Consider the following 17,316-nt stretch of genomic DNA (forward strand, 5'->3'; position numbering starts at 1 on the left):
GTTTGCTGTGCTACATACAGAAATAACTCTTTTCCTTGGTTTTCATTTTTTTTAAACATGTTGTATCTCTCTATCTATCTATCTATCTATCTATCTATCTATCTATCTATCTATAATCATCGGTCTCATATCAATCTATATAGTTAGCTCATACCTATCTCATATCTATTTATCTATCTATCTGTGTCATATGTTATTCCTGCAGGTAATTTCAGTATGATATAAAAGAGTAAACTCTATATGAAAATAAATTTTACTTGTATACCATGAACCGTTTCCTCTCTATAGGTTAACCCTTAAGTACTATCATAGCGTCTATCATAGTGATATGTGTATGATAGTGGTGTGACGACAGACACCGTGATAGTACTTAAGGGTTAAACGGCTTAAGTATTTCTTCTTCGATGTCAGAAAATTTGATTGATGACATCATTGACAAAGACTTGTGATGTCCACTCTATAACTGAAATAGAATCAAACCATTGCCATAGCAACGTAATGAAATTCTAGTAACCCTGTTCTATACTTTTTTTCCTCCCTCAAAATACAGTAGAAGAGCCAATCATTTCCCTGGATGGATAGTGAATGGAAAGCTAAGGCTATTTTGTTCCCTGCTGCTTCATTTAATACAAGCTTGACTTGTCCGATACTTGGCTAAATCAGCCTCAAAATATCCTCCAATAAAATGAAAGGCTAGGACATTTAGTAGGAACTTAATGAGGCCATTGTCTTCCGGAGTTAGAATGTTTCTTCAGACGAACATTGGACATTTTAATACTGTGTTATACTTCATAGTGGAGACTGCAGAACGCTTCTAGAAAGCTTTTAAAGAGGACCTTTCACCATATCCGGACACAGGCAGTGTTATATACTGCCAGAAAGCTGACAGTGCGCTGAATTCAGCGCACTGTCGGCTTTCCCGATCTGTGCCCGGTGTAAAGCACTATCGGTCCCGGTACCGTAGCGCTTTACAGTTAGAAGGGCGTTTCTGACCATTAGCCAGGAACGTCCTTCTGCCTCGCGACGCCAATCGCGCTGTGCTGTGGAGCGGGGAGGAACGCCCCCTCCCTCTCCTGATAATGCTCGTCTATGGACAAGCTGTGTGAGCAGAGGGAGGGGGCGTTCCTCCCCGCTCCACAGCACAGCGCGATTGGCGCCGCGAGGCAGAAGGACGTTCCTGGCTAATGGTCAGAAACGCCCTTCTGACCATAGAAGAGCTACGGTACCAGGCCGTAAGCTCTTCACACCGGGCACAGATCGGGAAAGCCGACAGTGCGCTGAATTCAGCGCACTGTCAGCTTTCTGGCAGTATATAGAACTGCCTGTGCCCAAAAGTGGTGAAAGGTCCTCTTTAAGGATTCAGGCAGTTGAATTTGTATAGAAATAACAACTGCATCCCTTTCTAGGAGATTTCTATGTAAATAGCTATTTGTAATCCAAAGCTAATAAAAACTCCTTCCAATGATCTTTTTATTCCCTTCATGCAAACAAAACCAGAGGCATCCCTTATAAAAACAAAAATGGTTACATCATCAACATAGAAAATCCACATTTAGTAAAACAGCATTTTCTCTAGTGGCCTATATTCACTGCTGCATGCTTAAAAGGAAGCAATGAAAATAGCCAGGAGTGTAGGGAGTGCAGTAGAGGTAGCAGTCACTACCAGACCCCGATGGCCACATAAAATATGATGTTCTAAACGGAACACGATAGGTAAAGACCCAAACACAGACTTTGAATTGGAGCCCAGGAGTTTCAAGTTACATCTCTGGCTATAGCTATTTTAGACCATTCACTTGCATAGACTGAGCTGCAGAGAGTTGCAATACCAGGTGCAGCCACTACAGTATGTATGGTGCCATGTCTGGAAAAGGATAAAAGGGATGTGTCACTTACCATAGCACCACAGTTCCTTCTAGCAGCTGATCAATGAGACTATCAGTAATAGGATCCCCAACCTAGGGATAGACCGTCAATATTATAGTCCTGAAAAAATTCCTTAAAACCTACTGTGACTCATTTTGATCATAGGAATATAGCTTTGGATCTGTCATTGTGCATAGTGACAAATATAAATTATATAATGGACTGAGCCTACAAGTGCATCAGGGGTGGGTCTGATTGGTGAGGCAGGCACAGGTTGAAAATATCACCCATAGCTAAAAGAGTGGTGTTGGGTGGCAATTCCATAGAAGAGTTGGTGCATCTGTCCATAGGCATATTTGGCACATTGGTTCCGCTCCTGGAGCACTTACAGACTGATTTGCATATACATAAAATGATCATTATCTCTGTATAACTTATTCAGGTAAGGTATGTTTCTCCTCAACTAAAAGGCTCCTACATAGCAGGGGTTTGGCAGACGTATGAGATCTGATAAACTGCTATTAAGGGTGTTTATATCTGCATTAGGAGCCTCTTCACAGATTACATAAAAAAGATGCTTCACTATTTTTTCTGGTGAAATTCTGGATGGAATCCCCAGGAACCATATTACAGTCAAAGAGATCTATTTGAGGCAGTTGTTATCTATCACGTCAGGGTTGTGGCACTTCATTCTATAAATTGTTCTGCTCCTATGACAGAGCAGACGAACAGAAATAACCAGTGGAGATCTGACACTGGCATGTAAGCATGGGGATTGATGTTTGCCTATCAATGACTCTATATAAGCAGTGCATTAGGCTTTTCCCCAGGACAGTTTGAGCCAAGAAGTACCATCTATTCAGTAACAGAGTAGTGGTACTGACAGAATGGACTTGCCACTCAAACCCATTAAAGTTCTACTGCTTCCACTCCTTATCAAAGCGTAAAGCATAAGGCCTTATGGCACCACCTTGAACACATAAAAGCGCTATACGTATTGTTGGCAAAGTGATTTGTATGCATTTGAATACTAACATATTGTGACATATTGATCAGTTCAAGTCTGAAATGTTTCTGTCTACATTTGTGCCAAAATTTATACTCCACACTTTTGTAAAATGGGCCCCCTGGTTTAGAAATTTATGAGAAAGAAAAGTATGAATAAGGAGCAGATTTTCTTGCGCAAAGTGGACCAAGTTTAAAATTGTGTAAATTTTGACCAATTTACTACGGGTGCCATAAATTCCTGTCATGTGCCACATATTTGTCTCATCAGTAAGAAAGAGATGATTTGTGTCTGCTTAATTTGTGCCAGAAATTGTAGGGTTCTTGATGTGTGTGCCATTTGTCCCTTACATTGTGTAAGTTACCCACTTTGTTATTTGCACTCTTTTCCATAAGTGACTATTGTTTTTTATGGACACATTTAATCATGTTTGTTCTAAAACATTAGGTTTTAAATGGATACTAAAGCTAACACTCAACGTAGTGGGCCGCAAGGAAAAAGCACTGAGAGAAAAACCACAGCAGAAACACATCATGGTTCTTCCCGCAGTGCTTTTTTGCTTCAATTTCACCTATAGGGAAACCACTGACATTTCTGTAGGTATAATTGACATGCTCGGATTTCCGAAACCACAATAGTTTTGGAAATCACAGTGTCTAACATAGATAAGATAAATGATCACAGATAAACTTGCCTAAAGTTGTCATCAATCTGCAGAGTTTTCGACCTGTTCCTGAAGTATCGGTGTTTTAGAAATCCTGTAGAATCCTCCTGATTTCTTTCACTTTGTGACTTGAAACTTAGACATTGGGGTTTAGGTAAGACAAGGTGCCATATTAGTGCATCGTAGGGTCTATGAAGAAAAAATGTCACAGACAGCGCATGGATGATATCTGTTTGCCGTCCAGTACCTAAACAGACCACTTTATTTCCTGTGGTGAGCTGGGCTGCAAGATATACAGGAGTAGGATCTGTAATTGTAAAAGATTTGCATAGCAGATCTGCAGTTCCTCAGCGGCGCCACTACAGTATATGGCTCCCTACACTGTAAACAGCTTATGCCTCTGTACACTGTAGAGGTAACAACAGGGAATTGCAGAACTACAGCTCTGCTCCCATTCACTTGAATAGGAGAAGAGCTGCTTCTGGTATATGGGAAAGCAGTATATATCTTCTATCAGCGGAATCAGCTGATCAATGTGGGGTCCCAACTGATCGGATACCAATGACCTATTCACGGTGTCCATTATACCTGGACACTAGAATTAGTAAAAGGTTCCAGGCTCTTAATAATTGTGGTGCATCTCGGTTAATTTATGTGGCAAAAATAAAATTTCCCCTTTAATTCACATTATTGTCAGTTATAGACAATCTGTTGGGCTGAGGTATCTCTGTTTTTGCTGCCTTGATCACACATCTCTATTTACTTTTACCAAAATGGTGAGTGAAGCACAAAAGGGAAGGAGTCACAATTTTGCTCAAAACCACCATGGCGTATGCCATAAATTGGAACTTTTTTTCTTTATTTGTACCATACAAGGCATGAAAAATCAAACTCTTAGGAAAACAAGTTACAACTTTTATATTTAAAGAAAAAGACTGAGTGTAAAAAAAAATCTGTAGGATGATAAAATGACTGATGAAATAAAAAAGCCAAGGAACAGAATGAAAATGTCCTGGGTCTGAGATAACAGGACAATTCTGTAAAGTCTATTTTTATTCTAGAAAGGTATAGATTACTTATCAAAGCAATCTGGGGCAGCCGAATCCCCAGAGGCGCAAGCTGAAAAATCCAAGAGTGCGAGCAGATTGTGTCAGCGCTGACCTAGACGGGGGTGGGGTGGGGGGGATTTTCTTTTTGTCTATTTGTCAGTCTAGCTCATCAAGTCACCTTTCAAAAATGCTGATTCGGCTTTGTTTACACTGTAACTCATTGGCTTGCTTTAAAAAAAAAAAGAGAGAGCATTCCCTTTTCTTGGCATCTACCTGATCATTTTGGATGACAGTGTTGACTATACCTCAGAGGAAAACCTGCTGACAGATGTGAACCAAGGCTTAGTGAAAAATGATGTCTAGAAGTTACTTCTCAGTATGCGGCTATTCATTTCAGCACTTTTAATTAGTGAAAGATAAACAGGGATGCTATATTAATATTAAAAGAGAATGTAGACGCTATACCAGTCATTGCAAATGTGTAACGCATAACTGATGCAAGAAAAGACTCCGTAATCACTTGTATCAAAGGCAATCAAAGAAATAATCAAAGAAATAAACATAAACTAAACTACTATGTGAACTACTTTACATAAGTAGCGCAGAAATTGTTTTATATAAAGTTTAGGGAAATTCAATAAGACAAGCTAGTTATCCATCACACAGAATATATTCATTGTCTAACAAGATTTGTTTTCATTTCTTCTTTGTTGCAAACACAGAGACACTACTAACATCAAGAAAATAGTTTCTTCAAGTTGAATGGTTTCCCCACTTTTTACATATTTTGTCCTACAAACCTTAAAGGGGTTGTCCAGGAAAAAATGTTAAATTATAAATAGGCTGGGGAAGGTGGAAAAAAAATTCCCCTAGTGCTCTGTTGCCTCCCAGTGCTGCCTGGTCCTGCCAGTCCATTGTTGTCTTCTGGCAGAAGTTACCCCTATGTGAGACCGATGAGCCCCGGGTCTCTTCCTAAGACCGCTGATTGGCACCAGTGGTCACGTGACCACTGAGGCCAATCAGCAGCTTCAGCAGAAGGGATCCGAGATGTCACAGCCGGTGAGCAGTTTAACTTTGAGAAGAGACCGGACCACACTGGAAGAACACCGGAGAACCAAGGACAAGTGAGTATGATTTTTTCTTTTACATTTTTTCACCTCCCCAGGCCTATTTTAAAAATATTTATTTTAACCAGACAACCTCTTTAAAGCTGAGGCCATACATAATGAAATGCAGCTAAAAAAGCGGGGACCTGTTCTGGCATAGCCATGGTCCCTTCCAGCCTTTACTTATTCAGTGATTGGCTAACTGCTTATCTCAGGGCATTTCCTGTCTATGTCGGATACCATTAATATGACCAACAGCTATTGAGGGTATATGGCCAGCAATAAATTATACCATTTTTGCCTTTCTGCCCCTCACACTTTCCAGACAATGAATGCAGATTTACTTCATATAATGTGGGCTATCGTTCCATTTAGAAGTAAATACCACAGTCCATAGTATTGTTGCATTGTGGTAGAAATGTTAGAATTATGTGTTTAATCTGTTATCGTAGAAACACAAGCTGAAACATCACTTGTAAGCTAACACTTCCCGCTTCTAGACTATTTCAACATCAACTATTTCTGTCCTAAGCCAAGAACCAGTCTCTGGGACATTGTTACTTTAATCTTTCCATATCATGACGTATCACAACATGTCCCATATAAAATTTCAGTTCACGACAACCTATTTAGTGGACATACATTAAATATTTTATGGAATTCACCAAAATATCAGCGTTGTGAAAAAGTGTATAACGTTTGCAATACAATTTCAATAAAACAATTAGGATTATAATGTATTCTATACATGTTTATGTTCATATTTCTTCCCAAATACTATAGACTGAACCTCTAATTTCTGAGAATCAGACTTGCAGGACTTTGAGTCTGGTTAAAAAAAAATGGTTTCGCTGTGGAGAGCACAAAACGCTCACAGGCGCTCACGGCCGGACACTGTCTGCCAGGCTTCCGTCTTCCGTCAGCAGAAGACGTAAACCTGAAAGCGGAGTTCAGGGCGCAGATGTGAACCTGGCCATACCTGTCCCTGCTGGAAGTCCTGTTCCGCACTGTTTGGCCTCAGAGGCTGCAGGGAGGGGCTCAGTAGATACCTGACAGTGGTGGCGGACACCCAAGTGCTGGGAACAAGTGAGTATGATTTTTTTTTATTATGTTCCACCTTCCTCGACCTCCTCTTTGATTTTCCCAATTCCTGGACAAATCCTCTAATAATAATGGTAGCCTAAGGTTAGCCCTTTTCTAAGCACCTCTCGATCATGCTGATTCGCACTATATTTCACATTATATACATTTTGCAAAGTATATTAGTTTAAAAACCAAGACCTTAATTGTAACTGAATCAAAGAGATTATCCTTGTTGTAGGAAACAGACAAAATAACAACTCATTTCTTTGCTGTTCATATTGGATAAATTTGCCATATGGCTTTTGCTTAATAGATGCAGAATGCCTCTAAACTTTTGTCACCAGGCCTCCCATTTAATTATTACAAACATAAGCTAATTATTACTGTGACAAGAAGAACAAATCAAATTTGCTAAAGTGCTAGTAAAATTATTATGAACATATCTTTCAATCTAACACACACAGCTGCAAATGAAAAGAATACACAGACAAATTGCTCAATTGTAATGGTCAAAGTAATTGCAGCTTAATCAAGATGTTTATAGCATACCTATTATTATTATAAATGGCGCAGACAAAGGGAAAGCATTTGACATATTAGTCAAGGACATAAAAAGAGTGTAAAGTTGTAATGGACTAAAAGGCAGAAATTGGAGAAAATCTAGTCTAAAAACAATAGCAGACTAATTTCCTAATAAGCACCACTGTGAAGCTGGTTCAGAGTATGAAATCCTATTACTGCTTAGTTACAGTGTAAGTGCCACTTCACTTTTTTTTTGTTAATGTATGAGTGGGGTGGGGGGATTTGATGAACATTTTTGTTAAATAATTTATAAAAAAATTTTTTTTACTCCTTTTTATTAGAAAACAGGCTCTATAATTCTCCCAGCGATGTACTAACTAAGCACTCCCTGGAAACATCAGTCCCATACCCATTGTGTGCAGTTGTATCCCCAGTTTTATAGCACCCAGAACTTGGGATGTCATTAGAGATACCGTTCAATCGAGTAGGTATTCGATCGAATATCAGGCTATTCGACATATTCAATATCAAATGAATACCACGCAGTAAACGCAATAAAAATTCATATCCCCTTCCACCTTCCCTGGTGCTTTTTTTGCACCAATAACTGTGCAGGGGAGGTGGGACAGGAAAGAGGAAAACGTAGGCATGGAAAAAAATAGGAAAAAGTCATTGGCTGGCAAAATCAGGTGACCTCGGATCTATAAGAATAGTGACGTGTCTTTTGCGGCTTAGATAGATAGGGAGAGACATCGTGCTAAGGGTCAGAGAGACTTTTAGCTTCTGCTAGGCAGGAAAACAGCAACACTGCTTGATGAGCCCATAAACACCATCAGCTTATAGGCTCATCCTGCAGAACTTTCTCAAAACCACTTTTTAGGCCTGAAATTCTATACCACTGGTATACAGTATATACACCTGGGCTGAAGCAGCAAAATGGGGCTGACACTGTAAACGCTGCTGGGGCAAGTCACAATTCAAAGAAAGAGGTGAAAGAATTAATAATGGGGGTGGCAGGGCTGAATTGGCACAAAAAAATCTCTGCTTGTGGCCTGAAGCAACAGAATGGGGCTTAAACTTAAAATGCAGGTGCCCCAATCTATCTATAACTCAAAAGAAAGCATAGACACGCAGGTTCTATCATGATGTTACAAGTAGAAGAGTGGCTCAGCAAGTGACAGTTGGGGTTCATTGTGTACACTCTATGCCACCAAAAAGGCTAACTGGGGGGCGTACTTGCACCCCCTCGCCAAACTCACACAAACCTCAGCTGGGGGAAGCCTCCACTCACCCCAAGGGCCACAGGTCCAACTTCTACACCCAACACGTGTAAGGCGCAGTGGGATCGGAGAGGACAGGGCTGTGGTTGGCCAGGTACACACGCAACATGCGCCTATACTTTTCCCTTCTGGTGACACTAGGCCCCTCAGTGGCGGTAGTTTGGCCAGGGGGGAAGGGGCATTAACGTGTCCCGCACCTTAGAGAGTGTTCCTCTGTTGGTTGTGGACCGGATGGCTGTTGTTAGCCTCTTGGAGGAAATCTCCTCTCTGCCACCAGCGAGGGTTGACGTAAACATTTCCATCATATTCTGCGCCAGGTGATAGTGGCAATAATTTATGCGATTGTCCCCTCTAGGATGGCATCCCTCACCTCGGGGGCAGTGTGTTTTCTGTTGGCCAAGCTGATGAGCTTCAGCACGACCTGCTTACGTCTCCACATGCCAGTGCTGTAGCGTTTCCAGCTCGCAGCTGGGGTCGATGTTACGGCGGAGTAGGAGGCTTTGTGAAAACCCCTGCCAGGAATCTTGGGCGGGGAGAGTAGATAGGCCGCCCCAGTTTGCAACCTGGTTGCAGCCTCCACTACATTCACCCAGCCTGTCGTTATAGAGATTCAGCATCCCTGTCCGCATGAGCAAGTTCAGGCGTCGGTGGTCAAGTGGACCTTAGAGCAATGCGCGGAACTTAGGGCCCGCCTGATGTTATGGGACACGTGCTGGTGCAAGGCGGGGACGGCACACCAAGAGAAGTAGTGACGGCTAGGGGAAGCATAGCGAGGTGCCACAGCTGCAATCAGGCCTGAGTCTCCACAAGCAGAAGCACCAATATCTCCAGGGCCAGCAGTTTTGAGATGTGGTCGTTTAAGGCTTGGGCATGTGGGTGGGTTACGCTGTGCTTCTGTCTGCGATCAAACACCTGGGAGATGGAGATTTGCTGGGAAGAGGCACATGATGGTGCAGGCAAAAGAAGTAGAGGCAGGAAAAGGGGAGGATGAGGGTGAAGTCCCCAAAGTGTCAGAGGCAGATGTGGAGGTATCCAGGCTGGTGGTCTGGACTGCAGTACTAGCACTGGAAACAGTGGAAGAGGCAGTGTCGGCAACGCAGGTGACGATTGTCGAGCATTTGCTGTCTCCCACTGAGCCCAGTGCTTGCCTTCCAAATAAGGGTGGAAGGCTGAGGTGGTCAGGTTGCTTTTCTCAGAGCCCCTATTTAGTTTTGAGTTGCACAGTGTGCAAAACGCACTCAGTTTGGCCTCCGCACATCTGTTGAAAAATCTACACACCATCGAGAGACATGGCCTCGATGGGTGACTTTTGGGCGAGTGGCTAGTACAGGGAACTTCTTGGGCCTTGCTGGCTCTGGCCTGGCTTCTGTGAAGCAGCTGTCCTGTACTTCTGGACATGCCTCTGCCTCTAGCCACCTTTTTTGGTGCTGCGCTTGCCTCCACATCTACACTGCTTTCCATGCTACACATCACCCCTGTCCAGGTTGGGTCGTTGGCCTCGTCCTCCACCACCTCCTCTTCAAATTGCTCACTCTCCTCTTACTGCAAGCTGCACACAACCACAGCCTGCCCTGATGGCAACTGTGTCTCATCATCATCACTGAGGCCGAGAAACGCTTGTTGCGGGTCTATAACCACAAAATCGGCAGGAGAAGGCAGATGCTCCAGTGTTTGGGCATCAGAACTGAGAAATTCGTCTGTTAGCTCCTTGGATTCGTGAAGTGGTTGAACAGAGTCGGAGAGTGGAAAAGGACCCAAAAACAGCTCCTGGGAGGGGGCAAGGGTGGGATGACTCTGCTGAGAATATTGGGCATGTTGAGAGGAAGGAGGGGCAGACTCTTGGGTATGAACACGACTGGAGGTAGTGGCTCACTGGCTGGTGGAAACGCAGATGGAAGCATCATCCGCTAGCCATTGAAACACCTGTTCCTGGTGCTCGGACCTCATCAGCATTGTAGCCTGCACCCTGCTTAACGCAGCTGTCAAGTCAGGAATTGTGATGAGCGCATGCTAATGTTTCTTTAGGTTTCAATTTGTGTTTCTGTCCATGGTAATGTAGAGGAAAGAAGGTTTCCAAGTATTTTCCCACTTTCCATAGAGGTTCTATTGAGTGTGGAAAGTGTCTAGTTGATAGGCTGTGATAGTGGGGTAATTCTGGGATTTAGGCGTGTTAGATGCCCCCAGGCATGCCTTCCTTGCTGTCCCAGTTGCATTCCAGAGGTGTTGGCATCATTTCTTGAGGTGTCATTGTGGATTTGGTGACTCTCTTTAGTCGAATTTGGGTTTCCCCTGAAACAAGCATTTTTTCCCCGAATATTGAGGGGCTACTCGAAACGAATATCGAATATTTCACTACTTGCTCATCTCTAGTTGTCATGTGAAAGACAAGATTCTCAGATTTCATACCAAGTTCTCAGTTCTAGCTATAAAAACTAGAGATTTCACTAGTTAAAACACAGGTGTTTAAGATACAGCTATTTGAAGTTACCTCCCCACTTTGGCAACTACGATATCTTTACATACTGGCAATACAAATGTGGATGGATTTACCCTGATGATACGTAGTTAGAGGATAACTAAGGAAAACTTTAGATCCCTAAAAGATAGTAATTTAATTAAGTACATTACAGTAATGTATCTTAAACATCCCACTACACAATAGCAAAAAAGGAAACAATACCTTGAATCAGAATAACAATAAACTGCCAACATAATAGTCAAGCACAAATAATACCGCCATAAAGTACTCAAATAGGCAGCCATACAACATCTGAATAATATAATTTAATACAATTATATTAATATAAAGTAACACACGTGCACCCTTAAGTATACAATACAGATAGACTACATGTACTATAATATGCATATGAATATAAACAATAAAAACACAAACATGTATAAACACAGATGGCATACATGTGCCACCCATGTTCTGCACAGGCCAATAGACTTGAATGAATGAACCTGGACCGCAAAATGGACAGGAATATGACATATGTGTTTTTCAACCTAGGCTCATGGCCACCTCACATACAAATGAAAAACTTGGTCATGTGCCTGAGACCTAATTTCTATAGTTCTATAAGACTTAGGTTCCTGGTTAATCACTATGACCATCAACCATATTGGAAACTTGTACTGTCTCCTGTTACCAGGTGGATTTTGCTAAATGTTCAATGTTTTTTATATGTACCCACCGTGGTCAAGGTGTCTAAAGGTATGTTCACACGGCTGAAAATGGTTTCCTTCATGCAAACTTCCGTGCAGCTAGCCGCGACGGGATGCCGATGTAGTGCATCAGCATTCCGTCACGGCATCCCACTCCTAATTAGGCCTGAATGAATAAGCCTAAAGAGGACCGTGTCTCGAGTCACGGACACTGCGGCTAAATCAGCTGCGGAATCCGCAGCAAGATAGGGCATCTCTCTTCCTTCTTCTGCTACTAGCTAGCGAGCAGCTCCCATTGGAGCCAATTGGAGTTCTTTTTGCTGGCGGATTTTGAGGCGGATTCCGCGTTAAAATCCGCTGGCAAAAACCTCCATGTGAACATACCCTTAGGGGGTTCTTTGAGCAAACTCTACCGTAAGATGTAGACAAGTATAGACACTTCATTAGTGCTAGATCATTTTGCACCTAGAAATCACAGTCACAGCACTCTGCGAGATCGCAGTGTAACTCAATTCATTCACATTGTAGGAGTTTCAGGACAACACTGTGATCTTTGGTCGCTTAGTAGGTGTTGTGTTCAAAGTAGCAATATAACCCTAACCTAAACAGCAATAAAAAATGATCCAAATTGTTAGGTTCCTGTGGTGAATTTGTTAGGTTCCCATTGGCTCTGTGGCACCTGTGATATGTCTTACCCATCCTCAGCATCTCTGCTGTAGCCTATTATTTCTTTTGGCAGCTATATATTCCCAGACTCAGGGCTGTAATGCAGTCACTATTGTCTCTGGCTCTATATATACACACACTATATAACCTTCTACCTTAGAAGCTGGTTGAAGACTCTCATCCTCCATCCACATAACAGAAATTACTGGCTCCAACACAATAAATGCTCAGTCCTCCATAATGGCCAAGACCATTTAAGGCAATAACACAGATTCCATATGAACTATATACACAGTGGCATATACACATTATACCTGCAATATAAACACTGTATCCACCATTGGAATGGAATGCTACACTGGCCATCACCAGAATTTCATTATTTCCTGTTGGCAGGCGGATCATTGTGACACTGGTTACCCATACAGAAGAAACTCTAGCCTAAAAGTGGCCATCCATAGGCATGAGCTTATATAGGATCCTGCTTCAATGCAACTTTAATTAATTGAAAAAGTAAATAGTTTTTGTTACACATTGGAGCCCAAAAGTAAATTTTTAGTTCTGAGTAGAATTTTTCCTAATGTGAGAATAGAGTTTATTACTATAATTTCACCAGTCAGATCAAAATAATATGTTCTTTCCATAAATGAATTTTATGTCTGTTTCATATCTAGCAATTTCAATGCTGCGGCTCTATCTATTTTACTCTGACAGCATACTGAGCAAAATTGTAACCTTAACATTTTATCAACGCTTTGGAAATGTACGGGAAGAGAAGATTCGCTTTAAAACGGAAATCTCTGCAAAGACAATTTTCATCCACACCATGTGTATGTATTGTTATTGAAGGTGAACAGTTGTATCTCTCCTAATTCCTGCATAGGCTAACATTGTGAAAGTCAAAAAAGCCCATTATCCCCCATGAAATTTAAGAGCTACTTAGTGCACAATCCACATGGAGCAATATGGAGACATGTTAAAGAAGAATTATCCCCTCGGATTGAGGAAAATTAATTTACTGACACATTTGAAAGTGTCAGCTGGATAATCGCAGAAGAAGAGTGAGGGTTAATAACACAGATTTATTTGTGACCTCCGTAAATTCCCCACTGCATTTTTCTAATTCGCTAAACTGTGAGCTGTGATTTTAGGCTGAAAATATGCCTGCAGCTGAATACAGTATAATGGATAGTCAGTGGCTGAGAGCATTGTTCTGGTGATTTTGGACTGTACATTTTAATGATTTCTCTCTGCTGGATAGAAAATAATGTTATTGCAAAGATTCAGAAAGATCCTTTGTAATAACAGAAAATGGATTGTGTTGTTTAGGAATAGCTGAAAGTATTAGTATTGATTAGCATTATTCATTGGCATCAACCAATTTGCCAGGTGATGTTGAAGTAATCCCAACACATAGGTTGTGAATAAAGGGGTTATCTGCGGGGTAAAGGGTAGTAAAGCTTGCCACTGGAGACCTGTGCATTACTTTTGTGGAGGGCAGGGGGGCAGCTAGAACTCTTGCTCCTTTGTCTCTTCTGAAGCAGACTCTGTGACGTCACCATACCATCCCAGATTTGGGTCACAGCTCCATAAGTAGAATGGAGTCAGTCAGGTGTCAGAACTAGAGATGAGCGAACACTAAAATGTTCGAGGTTCGAAATTCGATTCGAACAGCCGCTCACTGTTCGAGTGTTCGAATGGGTTTCGAACCCCATTATAGTCTATGGGGAGCATAAACTCGTTAAGGGGGAAACCCAAATTCGTGTCTGGAGGGTCACCAAGTCCACTATGACACCCCAGGAAATGATACCAACACCCTGGAATGACACTGGGACAGCAGGGGAAGCATGTCTGGGGGCATAAAAGTCACTTTATTTCATGGAAATCCCTGTCAGTTTGCGATTTTCGCAAGCTAACTTTTCCCCATAGAAATGCATTGGCCAGTGCTGATTGGCCAGAGTACGGAACTCGACCAATCAGCGCTGGCTCTGCTGGAGGAGGCGGAGTCTAAGATAGCTCCACACCAGTCTCCATTCAGGTCCGACCTTAGACTCCGCCTCCTCCGGCAGAGCCAGCGCTGATTGGCCGAAGGCTGGCCAATGCATTCCTATGCGAATGCAGACTTAGCAGTGCTGAGTCAGTTTTGCTCAACTACACATCTGATGCACACTCGGCACTGCTACATCAGATGTAGCAATCTGATGTAGCAGAGCCGAGGGTGCACTAGAACCCCTGTGCAAACTCAGTTCACGCTAATAGAATGCATTGGCCAGCGCTGATTGGCCAATGCATTCTATTAGCCCGATGAAGTAGAGCTGAATGTGTGTGCTAAGCACACACATTCAGCACTGCTTCATCAAGCCAATACAATGCATTAGCCAGTGCTGATTGGCCAGAGTACGGAATTCGGCCAATCAGCGCTGGCCAATGCATTCTATTAGCCCGATGAAGTAGAGCTGAATGTGTGTGCTAAGCACACACATTCAGCACTGCTTCATCAAGCCAATACAATGCATTAGCCAGTGCTGATTGGCCAGAGTACGGAATTCGGCCAATCAGCGCTGGCTCTGCTGGAGGAGGCGGAGTCTAAGGTCGCTCCACACCAGTCTCCATTCAGGTCCGACCTTAGACTCCGCCTCCTCCGGCAGAGCCAGCGCTGATTGGCCGAAGGCTGGCCAATGCATTCCTATGCGAATGCAGACTTAGCAGTGCTGAGTCAGTTTTGCTCAACTACACATCTGATGCACACTCGGCACTGCTACATCAGATGTAGCAATCTGATGTAGCAGAGCCGAGGGTGCACTAGAACCCCTGTGCAAACTCAGTTCACGCTAATAGAATGCATTGGCCAGCGCTGATTGGCCAATGCATTCTATTAGCCCGATGAAGTAGAGCTGAATGTGTGTGCTAAGCACACACATTCAGCACTGCTTCATCAAGCCAATACAATGCATTAGCCAGTGCTGATTGGCCAGAGTACGGAATTCGGCCAATCAGCGCTGGCCAATGCATTCTATTAGCCCGATGAAGTAGAGCTGAATGTGTGTGCTAAGCACACACATTCCGCACTGCTTCATCAAGCCAATACAATGCATTAGCCAGTGCTGATTGGCCAGAGTACGGAATTCGGCCAATCAGCGCTGGCTCTGCTGGAGGAGGCGGAGTCTAAGGTCGCTCCACACCAGTCTCCATTCAGGTCCGACCTTAGACTCCGCCTCCTCCGGCAGAGCCAGCGCTGATTGGCCGAAGGCTGGCCAATGCATTCCTATGCGAATGCAGACTTAGCAGTGCTGAGTCAGTTTTGCTCAACTACACATCTGATGCACACTCGGCACTGCTACATCAGATGTAGCAATCTGATGTAGCAGAGCCGAGGGTGCACTAGAACCCCTGTGCAAACTCAGTTCACGCTAATAGAATGCATTGGCCAGCGCTGATTGGCCAATGCATTCTATTAGCCCGATGAAGTAGAGCTGAATGTGTGTGCTAAGCACACACATTCAGCACTGCTTCATCAAGCCAATACAATGCATTAGCCAGTGCTGATTGGCCAGAGTACGGAATTCGGCCAATCAGCGCTGGCTCTGCTGGAGGAGGCGGAGTCTAAGGTCGCTCCACACCAGTCTCCATTCAGGTCCGACCTTAGACTCCGCCTCCTCCAGCAGAGCCAGCGCTGATTGGCCGAATTCCGTACTCTGGCCAATCAGCACTGGCTAATGCATTGTATTGGCTTGATGAAGCAGTGCTGAATGTGTGTGCTTAGCACACACATTCAGCTCTACTTCATCGGGCTAATAGAATGCATTGGCCAATCAGCGCTGGCCAATGCATTCTATTAGCGTGAACTGAGTTTGCACAGGGGTTCTAGTGCACCCTCGGCTCTGCTACATCAGATTGCTACATCTGATGTAGCAGTGCCGAGTGTGCATCAGATGTGTAGTTGAGCAAAACTGACTCAGCACTGCTAAGTCTCTGCATTCGCATAGGAATGCATTGGCCAGCCTTCGGCCAATCAGCGCTGGCTCTGCCGGAGGAGGCGGAGTCTAAGGTCGGACCTGAATGGAGACTGGTGTGGAGCGATCTTAGACTCCGCCTCCTCCAGCAGAGCCAGCGCTGATTGGTCGAGTTCCGTACTCTGGCCAATCAGCGCTGGCCAATGCATTCTATTAGCCCGATGAAGTAGAGCTGAATGTGTGTGCTTAGCACACACATTCAGCTCTACTTCATCAGGCTAATAGAATACATTGGCCAATCAGCGCTGGCCAATGCATTCTATTAGCTTGATGAAGCAGAGTGTGCACAAGGGTTCAAGCGCACCCTCGGCTCTGATGTAGCAGAGCTGAGGGTGCACAAGGGTTCAAGTGCACCCTCGGCTCTCCTACATCAGAGCCGAGGGTGCGCTTGAACCCTTGTGCAGCCTCGGCTCTGCTACATCAGAGCCGAGGGTGCGCTTGAACCCTTGTGCACACTCTGCTTCATCAAGCTAATAGAATGCATTGGCCAGCACTGATTGGCCAGAGTACGGAATTCGGCCAATCAGCGCTGGCCAATGCATCCCTATGGGAAAAAGTTTATCTCACAAAAATCACAATTACACACCCGATAGAGCCCCAAAAAGTTATTTTTAATAACATTCCCCCCTAAATAAAGGTTATCCCTAGCTATCCCTGCCTGTACAGCTATCCCTGTCTCATAGTCACAAAGTTCACATTCTCATATGACCCGGATTTGAAATCCACTATTCGTCTAAAATGGAGGTCACCTGATTTCGGCAGCCAATGACTTTTTCCAATTTTTTTCAATGCCCCCAGTGTCGTAGTTCCTGTCCCACCTCCCCTGCGCTGTTATTGGTGCAAAAAAGGCGCCAGGGAAGGTGGGAGGGGAATCGAATTTTGGCGCACTT

The 17,316-nt window shown here is 43.6% G+C and overlaps 1 protein-coding gene across 1 annotated transcript in view; it reads right to left on the reverse strand.

The window, feature by feature from the left end:
- SCHIP1 (schwannomin interacting protein 1) overlaps positions 1-17,316 on the reverse strand; it is a 326,728-nt gene that overhangs the window by 98,005 nt on the left and 211,407 nt on the right. The window lies entirely within an intron of this gene.

Source organism: Leptodactylus fuscus, chromosome 3 (assembly GCF_031893055.1).
Source record: "Leptodactylus fuscus isolate aLepFus1 chromosome 3, aLepFus1.hap2, whole genome shotgun sequence".
Classification (NCBI taxonomy): domain Eukaryota; kingdom Metazoa; phylum Chordata; class Amphibia; order Anura; family Leptodactylidae; genus Leptodactylus; species Leptodactylus fuscus.